Here is a 9,942-nt window from a genome sequence, read left to right on the forward strand (position 1 = left end):
ATTAAAAGAGATAAGACCCCAAGTCCACTAATAAGTTGAGTTGTAAGTCGTTGGGCTCATTAGAACATATGTATTGGACGGCCAATACCGATATATCATTTAGGCTCATATGTGAGCAGCCTATTAAAGACATCAAAGGGGAGCTGAACGGTTAGACAACTTCTTAACCACTTTCTCTCTCTTTAACCTTTTACTCTCTCTTACCTCACTCTCTTCCTCTTTTCTCATGCTCACAGGTTATGTTATGGAGTAATGTACATCACCAATGTAACCGATTGAATTGCTCATTGAATAAAACTTTTTATTCATTCTTCTTATTACTTGTCAATAATTCTTCTTAATTGTCTAGTACATAACAAATTGGTATCAGAGCATCGTCCTGACACAATGTCGATTCCAGAAACCCGATCAAAAGCTTCAGCAGTTAATGTAAAAAAGCTAGAGATGCAGTTACAAAGTTATATGTCAGAAACAAATAAGAAACTGGAGTCCAATGACTCAAAAATGGATGACTTGGGTCGGAAAATGGATGTGTTGATGGAGAAACATTTTCGCGAGCAAGTATGGAATTCTGGGTAGTCCACCCATGGGAGGTCCTCATGTAGAAGGATCTGGCAATAGACCAAGAGTGGTTGAAAATATGGAGAACTCCATTGGCAGATTCCATGCAAACGGCTTCTCTTCTAAGGTTGAATGTCCAAATTTTGAAGAAGGTGATCCCAGATCTTGGTTGAGAAAATATGGAAGGTATTTCCATTATAATCACATAAACGATCCACAACACAAATTAGAAACTGCAGTATTACATCTTAATGGTGGGGCTGAATCTTGGTACTTCTCTTATCAAGTCAGTAAAGGAATTGTAAGATGGCTTGATTTTGTTAAAGAAATCTGTAAGAGTTTAACAATTCTGATAATAGTAACATAAACTTACTCGGCCAATTCAAAAGAATTGAGCAAATTGGTACTGTGAATGAATACTTAGAAAAGTTTGAAGATCTGAAGGCCTTTTAAGGGTTCTTCATTGAAGGACTTAAGGAAGAGATCAGGCATACAGTTAAAATGCTTGACCCTTTTTCCTTGAGTCAATCTCTAGAGAAAGTTACACATAAGGAGGAGTTGATGGACTCTATGTATAAGAAGAACAGAATGTGTGGAGCCAGGCAGCGAGGACAGTATGTTTCTAATAATAGTGGTTCAGGAGGAAGATCATCTTCTTTCAGTCCAAAAAAGGATAATTCTAACCCAGCTAATCCAGGTACTAAATTGTTTAAAGCTAGGAGGGCCAGGGGAGAATGTTATAAGTATGGAGATAAATATTTTGTTAGACATGTGTGTAAGAACAAACAGTTGAACACTATGCAGAGCATCATTGATCAAGAAGGATAGGAGATAGAGCCGCATAAAGAAGAGGAGATGGTGCCTAGTGATCCAACAGAGGAGGTATTTGATGAGGCAATCAGTCTCAATGCCTTATCTGACACTGTCACCTCTACCACTATCAAGTTTAAAGGGGTGTATAGGAAGAAGGTGCTAATCATTTTAGCTGACAGTGGCAGTACCAATAGCTTCATAGCCAGTGACACAGCCAAACAACTAGGGTTTCTCATACAGGTAGATGTCCTCATGAGGGTAGTTGCTGCCAATGAAGGATACCTAATGGGTCATCAATTTTGTCCTTAGTTTAAGTGGAAGACTAATGGGATTGTCTTTGAGCACAAATTAAGAGTGTTGGACATTGGAGGGTGTGATGTAGTATTGGGAGTTGGCTGGATGAGAAAACACAATTCAATGCTATTTGACTTCATAGAAAATAGATTGTCGGTGAGTGTGAAAGGGAAAAGAGTAGACTTGAAAGGGCATTTTGAAGAGGGGAAACTACAGAGCATAACCTCTAGTGGTGTCAAATAGCTTCTTAAGAAGGGTCATCTGTTGTGGGCTCACTTGTTCACTATTACTACCAGTGTAACAAAAATCTGAAGGCATACCTGAGCAGATCCAAAGAGTGCTAGATAGATTTTCAGGAGATTTTGTGGAACCTAAATCTTTGCCACCAAAGAGGAGTCATGATCACTTTATTCCATTGAAACCTGAAGCATCATGAGTCAGCATAAGGACTTATAGGTACAATTACTTCCAAAAAAATGAGATAGAAAAGCAAGTGAATGAAATGCTCAACAATGGTATCATACAACCCAGTCATTCACCTTTTTCTTCTCTTATATTGTTAGTGAAAACGAAATATGGCAGTTGGAGGTTTTATATTTATTAAAAGGAATTGAATAAGATGACTATTAAGGATAAATTTCCTATTCCTTTAGTAGATGACCTAATGGATGAGCTTAGTGGTTCTTGCATCTATTCTAAGATTGATCTAAGGGCTGGGTATCATCAAATAAGAATGAGAGAAACTGATGTTTTCATAACTGCATTTAGGACCCATTTGGAGCACTATGAATTCAAGGTCATGATTATTGCTTGACCAATGCCCCTGCTACATTCCAAAGTCTTATGAATCATATGTTCAAACCATTCTTGAGGATGTTTGTTTTGTTATTCTTTGATGACATACTAGTTTATAGTTATTCAATGAGAGTCATGTCTTGCATTTACAGAAAGTGCTAGAAGTGCTATTGAAGGAGCAGATTTATACCAAACTGTCCAAGTGTGCTTTTGATCAAGACAAGGTAGAGTACTTGGGGCATATTATATCAGGAAAAAGGGTGGCAACTGACCCTACTAAAATGAAAGCTATGTTGAATTGCCTGCACCCAAATCTGTAAAGGCACTAAGGGGATTCCTAGGGTTAACTGGTTATTACAGAAGATTTGTGAAAAATTATGGATTTATTAGTAGGCCACTCACTAACCTACTCAAGAAGAACTCATTTCAGTGGACAGAAGAGGCAGATGAGTCATTTCAGCAGCTTAAAGTAGCCATGTCTACGGTGCCAACGTGGGCACTAGTTGACTTCACTAAGCCATTTGTGGTGGAAACTGATGCTTTTGTTATTGGGATTGGAGCAGTCCTAATGCAAAGGGGAAGACCTATTGTCTATTTTAGTAAGGCTCTATCCCCAAAACACAAGTGACTTTCTACCTATGATAAAGAGTACATGACTGTCTTATCAGCTGTGGACAAATGGAGACATTATTTACAAGGAGGCCATTTCATTATGAAAACTGATCGTCAAAGTCTGAAATTCTTAATAGAACAGAAGGTTATTACATCATTACAGCAGAAATGGTTAGCCAATTCCTAGGGTTGGAGTATGGAGTTCAATACAAGAAAAGAGTAGATAATAAGGTAGCAGATGCACTGTCAAGGAGACACGAGGAAAAACCTACATTTATGGCTATCTCTACAACACAACCTACTTGGTTGCAAGAAGTGAGAAATAGCTATAAGGGTGACCCCATAGCTCTATAATTACTTGGGGAACTGATAGTCTCTCTAGACAGCAGACTTTACTATTCTCTATACCAAGGCATCATAAGATACAAGCAGAAGATTTATGTGGGCAGAAGTACTGAATTAAGAAATAAGATACTGCATGTTATGCATCACTCTGCAATTGGTGGACATTCAGGCCAGCAGGGCACCTATAGAAGGTTACAACTGATTTTTTATTGGCCAAATATGAAGGCAGAGATGTTCAAGTGAGTGAGTGAGTGTGATGTTTGTCAGAGGATCAAGACTGAAAATATTCACTCTCCAGGGTTACTACAGCCATTGCTTATCCCATCTTCACCTTGTTTTTCATGTTTCCCAGCTGAAGCGTCGAGTTGGACCAGCTGTTGTTACTCACCGTCAACCCCCTAGTTGTGACACCGACGGACAGATCATGATTCAGCCAGTGGCAATTCTTCAAAGAAAATGGTCAAGGTCGACAATGGGGTCAACATGAAGGTTTTGATTCAGTGGTCTAACTTGAGTGTGAAAGAAGCAACATGGGACGATTGGGGTTATATCAAGAATCGATTTCCAGAATTTGTGGCTCAACAGAGACCTTGAGGACAAGGTCATTTTCAAAGGGGAAGGGATTGTTAGGGTTTGGAATTTTACTAGGTATGAAATGGGAAAGTTGGTGAAGAATTAGGAAAGTAGATGAAATAAGTCTCAATATTGTAAATAGAGGGTCGAGATTGAGACACGTGACCAGAGGGGATTAAAAAAGATAAGAGACCAAGTCCACTAATAAGCTAGAGAGTAAGTCGTTGGGCTTAGTAGAACAGATGTATTGGACGGCCCAATACCAATATATCATTTAGGCCCATACGTGAGCAGCTTATTAAAGACATCAAAAGGGGAGCTGAATACTTAGACAATTTTTGGTAATTCTATTACAACTTCTTAACCACTTTCTCTCTCTTCGTCTCAACCCCCTACTCTCTCTAACCTTACTCTCTTCTTCTTCTCTCGTACTCACAGGTTATGCTATGGAGTAATGTACATCATCAATGTAACCGATTGAATTGCTCATTGAATAAAACCTTTGATTCGTTCTTCTTATTACTCGTCAATAATTGCTCTTAATTGTCTAGTACATAACAATAGCACATATTGAACACCCTTTGTCGGAAATCTTTTTCACTTCTTTTAAATTTGAACACCTTTGAAAAAATTCTTAGTTTCGCCACTGGTGAGAGGTATTTGTGCGGGTGGAAAGTCATATGTATCCGGCAAAATAATCGAGATGCACAAATTAATCACTGTTATATAATTTTTAAAAAATGTAGGCACATAAATAAAATAAAAAACTTGGAGCTAAAAAAAATAAATACCAACACATTTGTGTTTATCTTTGATGCCTTCTGCTTCCACCAGCAAGACCTCTAGTACCCCTTTTGCCATCTCTCTATTCTGTCTCTCTGCCTTCTCTCACACAGTGTGACGTGACAGTTTGGTTAGAAATAAGTAGCAGAAGCTAAGGTACCAAACAAATATAAAGAGGAGTATCATGCATGCGTAATGTTGGACAATTAATTACTAGGAAGATGACAATCTTATAAGTAAATTTGTCTAACATAAAATTTTAGAGTACAATAGAAAGGTATAATCGTTCAAAGAATAAATCTGCTTTACTCAATAAATTTTAGGAAATCGGTGGCCCAAAACCAATAATTTTCCTTCACGTGTATGTACATTATAGAAAATTTCTCCGCAAAATGTTTGCATAGGATAACATAGAGCATTGCCGGTCTCTAGTTGCATATTAGAGAACGTAAATATAACATCAGAAATGGTTGCATATTAGAGAACGTAAAGAACAGTCTAATCCAGCATCCTTTATAAGCAATAGACCAAGCTTAGTTGTCTTTCTCCACCTGCCACCAATCCTAGAAAACCAACATAAGAGAAGTGTTATTACCTTCGGAAAATCAAATAAATGCCTATCAGCTTTTTAGTGAAGGAAATATATTGTTTTGTAACGTCCAATATGGAAGAGAGAAAAGTACCTTGATTGCAATGAAACTCCGGTATTTTCATAATTGGTACACATCTTTCCAACCAAAAAATATTTATTGTGCACGACAATACCACCTATAACATTGTTTTTCTAACCAGGAATAGAAATAACAAATTTTGTAGTTGAAAGTGTACGACAAAGACTCATCAAATGAGCACCATGACATATAATACAACATTCTTATAAATAAATTAGCAACAACATAGTCCTATAACATAGCAAGAGCGGTAGTAGTAATGCATTGCTTGCCATAGGGCATATAGAACTGCAAGTAATAGATTGAGGATGTTATGAAGACTTCATGAGCATCTATATTGCTTCAAAGACCCCTCACAGTAAATACATATCAAAAAAATAATTTAAAGCACTCAAATAAAATTTTACATCTCTTAGTGAACATGACAACTAGGGGTGTAAAGAGAAAACGGATAAATTGCACCAATCCGATAATCCGAGTCAAATCGAGAAAAAAAAACGATTGTGGTTTGGTTTGATTTATTTGGTGTTGGGAAGAAAAACCCGACCATAATTGGTTTGGTTTAGTTTTAACTAAAAAAAAGTCAAACCGAAACTAAACCAACCCGACATTACATTTATACAATTTTTAAAAATATTTTATACATATAAATATTTATTATAATATAATTTATAAATATTTCTTAAACTTGTTCACAATTTTATCTTTAAACGTATTATTTAAAGTTTGGACTTAACATTCTTGAATGGTCCAATAAATTTTATAACCCATAAAGGTAGTAAGTCAAATAAAGTTCAAATCAATACTAATACTAATAAAAGAAATTCAATTCAATACTAGGAATATTGACAATAGTATTGGATATCTATCTTTTAGTTTTGCATTGATTTATAATGGAAATGTATAACCTAGTTTATCTTTTTCTTTAGTACTTAGTTGTGTAATTAATACTAGTATTTATTAGTTGTACTTATTTTAGCATGACCTATATAGTATTTTTAGATTATGTTAATTTTTATTATGGTGTATTAATTAGTAATATTTTCTTTGTGTGATTTTATTATCTTTCTTATTGAATATTTTAGTACAATGTTATGACTCATCTCATATTATTATTTTATTTTCTTGGAAAATACATTATATAGTTGTACCCTACTATGACTAAAATAAATATTTGGAGCACAAGTTACATATTTTGCTTTATTACGACTTTATCGGGAAAAAAACCCGAAAATTCGAAAAAAAATCGAAAAACCCGAGAAAAATTGAGATTGAAAAATCTGACTTTATTGGTTTGATTTGGCTTATAAATTTAAAAATTCAACACCATTGATTTGGTTTGGTAATTGAAAAATCTGAATCAACCCGACCTATTTACACCCTAACGACAACTACTTATCCGTGGCGCAAGCAGAGTATGGAGATATCCTTTAGATCATATTTTCCGTACTGGAGAAGTCAAAAGTTATTAACAAAAGAGGCATAAAGGTAGCTTGTAACATGTATCTCTCAAGGATTAACACACAATATTTCAAAAACCATACTTGCAACCTTCATAGTTAGCAGTGTCTATAGGTTCATTCATTATCCGTTTACCTTATAAGAAAAGGTCCATAAAATGGTACATAAACTATAAATATGACCAGCTAAGCAATATAAAAAAAATTACATTATCCATTGCAGATAAAATCAAGATAAATAAGAATATGATTAAAAAAAATTCATATCTGTAATGAATAATCTCCATGGCTTAAACTGTTGCAAAAAACATTGAATTGCTAGTGGTTGTTTATTTTGCACATATTTATTGGTTAACTAATAATTTTAATCAGAGTGAAAGATGGTGCAAATGTGCTAACATGAGTAAAAAGCAGCAAAATAATCTTTTTCTTGGCAAGTAAAAAGAATTTTAGTACTACCATTACCTGCCCAGTCGTCCTCATCATTATCATGGACCTCACATTTGACCTCCAGATTCTTCTCACTGATACTTCTAATCAGAGTTAAAGAGAGAACAAGGAAAATCCAATTTACCGTTTTATAATTATTTACCCTAAAAATCGGATAACAATTGAATTTGTACGTGATTTTAAAGATACATGATATAATTTGATACAGAGTGATAAATCAGATCAATTATGAAAAATAAAAGATAGAAAGGTAAATGCAAACCACGCAAGTTTGAGCAATTGTGAGATTAATTTTCCCCGAGCTAGAAATAATATAACTGATAATATTATTGATGTTGAAGTGCAATGGACTATGACAAAGATAGAAACAACAGTATATTGCCTTTTGATATCTTAAGATGTATACTATCGAATATGGCTTATATACTATGTATATATAGTATAGTATAGTATAGTATATATATACATCTCTTTATATATATATATATTATAACGCATTGCTTTGAATATCTCTTTACAATATTTTTGTCTTTAAATTTGAATTAAAAAATTTAGGTCACAATTCTATAATATAATTAACAAGGAATTGCCTTAGATATTTTTATTACCATTTTGTTTCTCTAACTTCTATAAAAAAAAAATTAAAAAATAAAAAGTATCCGTTGGGCCCACTTAGGCCCTAGACCGGCCCACTTAACCCGGGACCGTTCCAACAAGAAGCCCGCGAAACCCGGGACCACTTAGGACCAGGCCCACGAAGCCCACTTAGGACCGGACCCGGCCCATATGCCACCCTTACGTAGGCGTGTTGGCGCGGCACCCTTTACTTGGCAACAATTCTCTGTGATCTTTTTGGAGAAGTTCGTACCTCAGTCCCGCAGAGAAGAGCTGTGCAGACAGTTTGAGCAGCTTCGCCAGGGTGATATGTCCGTGACGCGGTACGAGATGAGATTTTCTGAGTTGGCTCGTCACGTAGCCTGGTTGGTTCCCACTGATTGGGAGAGGATTAGGAGGTTCATTGATGTCCTCACATATCAATTGCGGTTACTTATGACTAGGGAGAGAGTATCTCGTGCTACTTTTGATGAGGTAGTGGACATTGCTCGGCAGATAAAGATGGTTCATAGTCAGGAACGTGGAGAGAGAGGCTAAGAGGCCTCGTGGTCTGGGTGATTAGAATGGTGTTCCTTCAGGGGGTAAGTTTCACCGTGGTAGGGGTCGTTCTTACAAACACTCTCAGACGGGTCGTCCAGCTCATCGTGGTGCATCAGCTAGCCATGGTTCTTACAGTGCTCACTCAGGCCAGTCTTCATTCAGTGCACTACCAGCGCAGAGTTCTCATCATGCCTCGTTCGCACAAGCTTCTGCAGGTCATCCCTCGGGATATCAGGAGCAGCAGTTCCGTCAGAGGAAGGGTTGTTTCGAGTGCAGAGAATTTGGTCATTTCAAGAGAGAGTGTCCTAAGCTGTTGAATGGGGTTTCACAGTAAAGTTCTCGACCGACGGCACCAGCACCAGAAGTTACACCACCCGCCCTACCATCTCGGGGTGGGGGTCAGGCAGCTAGGGGTCGCCCAAGAGGGGGAGGACGATCAGGAGGCGGACAAGCTCGATTCTATGCTTTTTCTACCAGGCCAGATGTTGTTGCCTCAGACGCAGTGATCAAAGGTATTGTTTCAGTGTGCCACATGGAGGCTTCTATATTATTTGACCCTGGTTCCACTTATTCATATGTATCATCATATTTTACTCATTATCTAGATATGCCCTGTGAGTCCTTAGTTTCACCTGTTTGTGTATCTAGAGGCACAAAAGAGGCATAAAGGTAGCTTGTAACATGTATCTCTCAAGGATTAACACACAATATTTCAAAAACCATACTTGCAACCTTCATAGTTAGCAGTGTCTATAGGTTCATTCATTATCCGTTTACCTTATAAGAAAAGGTCCATAAAATGGTACATAAACTATAAATATGACCAGCTAAGTAATATAAAAAAAATTACATTATCCATTGCAGATAAAATCAAGATAAATAAGAATATGATAAAAAAAATTCATATCTGTAATGAATAATCTCCATGGCTTAAACTGTTGCAAAAAACATTGAATTGCTAGTGGTTGTTTAATTTGCACATATTTATTGGTTAACTAATAATTTTAATCAGAGTGAAAGACGGTGCAAATGTGCTAACATGAGTAAAAAGCAGCAAAATAATCTTTTTCTTGGCAAGTAAAAAGAATTTTAGTACTACCATTACCTGCCCAGTCGTCCTCATCATTATCATGGACCTCACATTTGACCTCCAGATTCTTCTCACTGATACTTCTAATCGGAGTTAAAGAGAGAACAAGGAAAATCCAATTTACAGTTTTATAATTATTTACCCTAAAAATCGGATAACAATTGAATTTGTACGTGATTTTAAAGATACATGATATAATTTGATACAGAGTGATAAATCAGATCAATTATGAAAAATAAAAGAGAGAAAGGTAAATGCAAACCACGCAAGTTTGAGCAATTGTGAGATTAATTTTTCCCGAGCTAGAAATAATATAACTGATAATATTATTGATGTTGAA

The 9,942-nt window shown here is 36.1% G+C and overlaps 1 long non-coding RNA gene across 1 annotated transcript; it reads right to left on the reverse strand.

The window, feature by feature from the left end:
* Positions 1-287: 287 nt before the first annotated feature.
* Positions 288-4,430, reverse strand: LOC117279740 (uncharacterized). The gene is made up of 2 exons (XR_004510156.2): positions 1,989-4,430; positions 288-891 (listed from the first exon to the last, which is right to left on the reverse strand). It is a non-coding gene; the product is annotated as an uncharacterized lncRNA (long non-coding RNA).
* Positions 4,431-9,942: the final 5,512 nt, after the last annotated feature.

The sequence above is a fragment of the Nicotiana tomentosiformis genome, chromosome 7 (genome assembly GCF_000390325.3).
Source record: "Nicotiana tomentosiformis chromosome 7, ASM39032v3, whole genome shotgun sequence".
Lineage (NCBI taxonomy): Eukaryota > Viridiplantae > Streptophyta > Magnoliopsida > Solanales > Solanaceae > Nicotiana > Nicotiana tomentosiformis.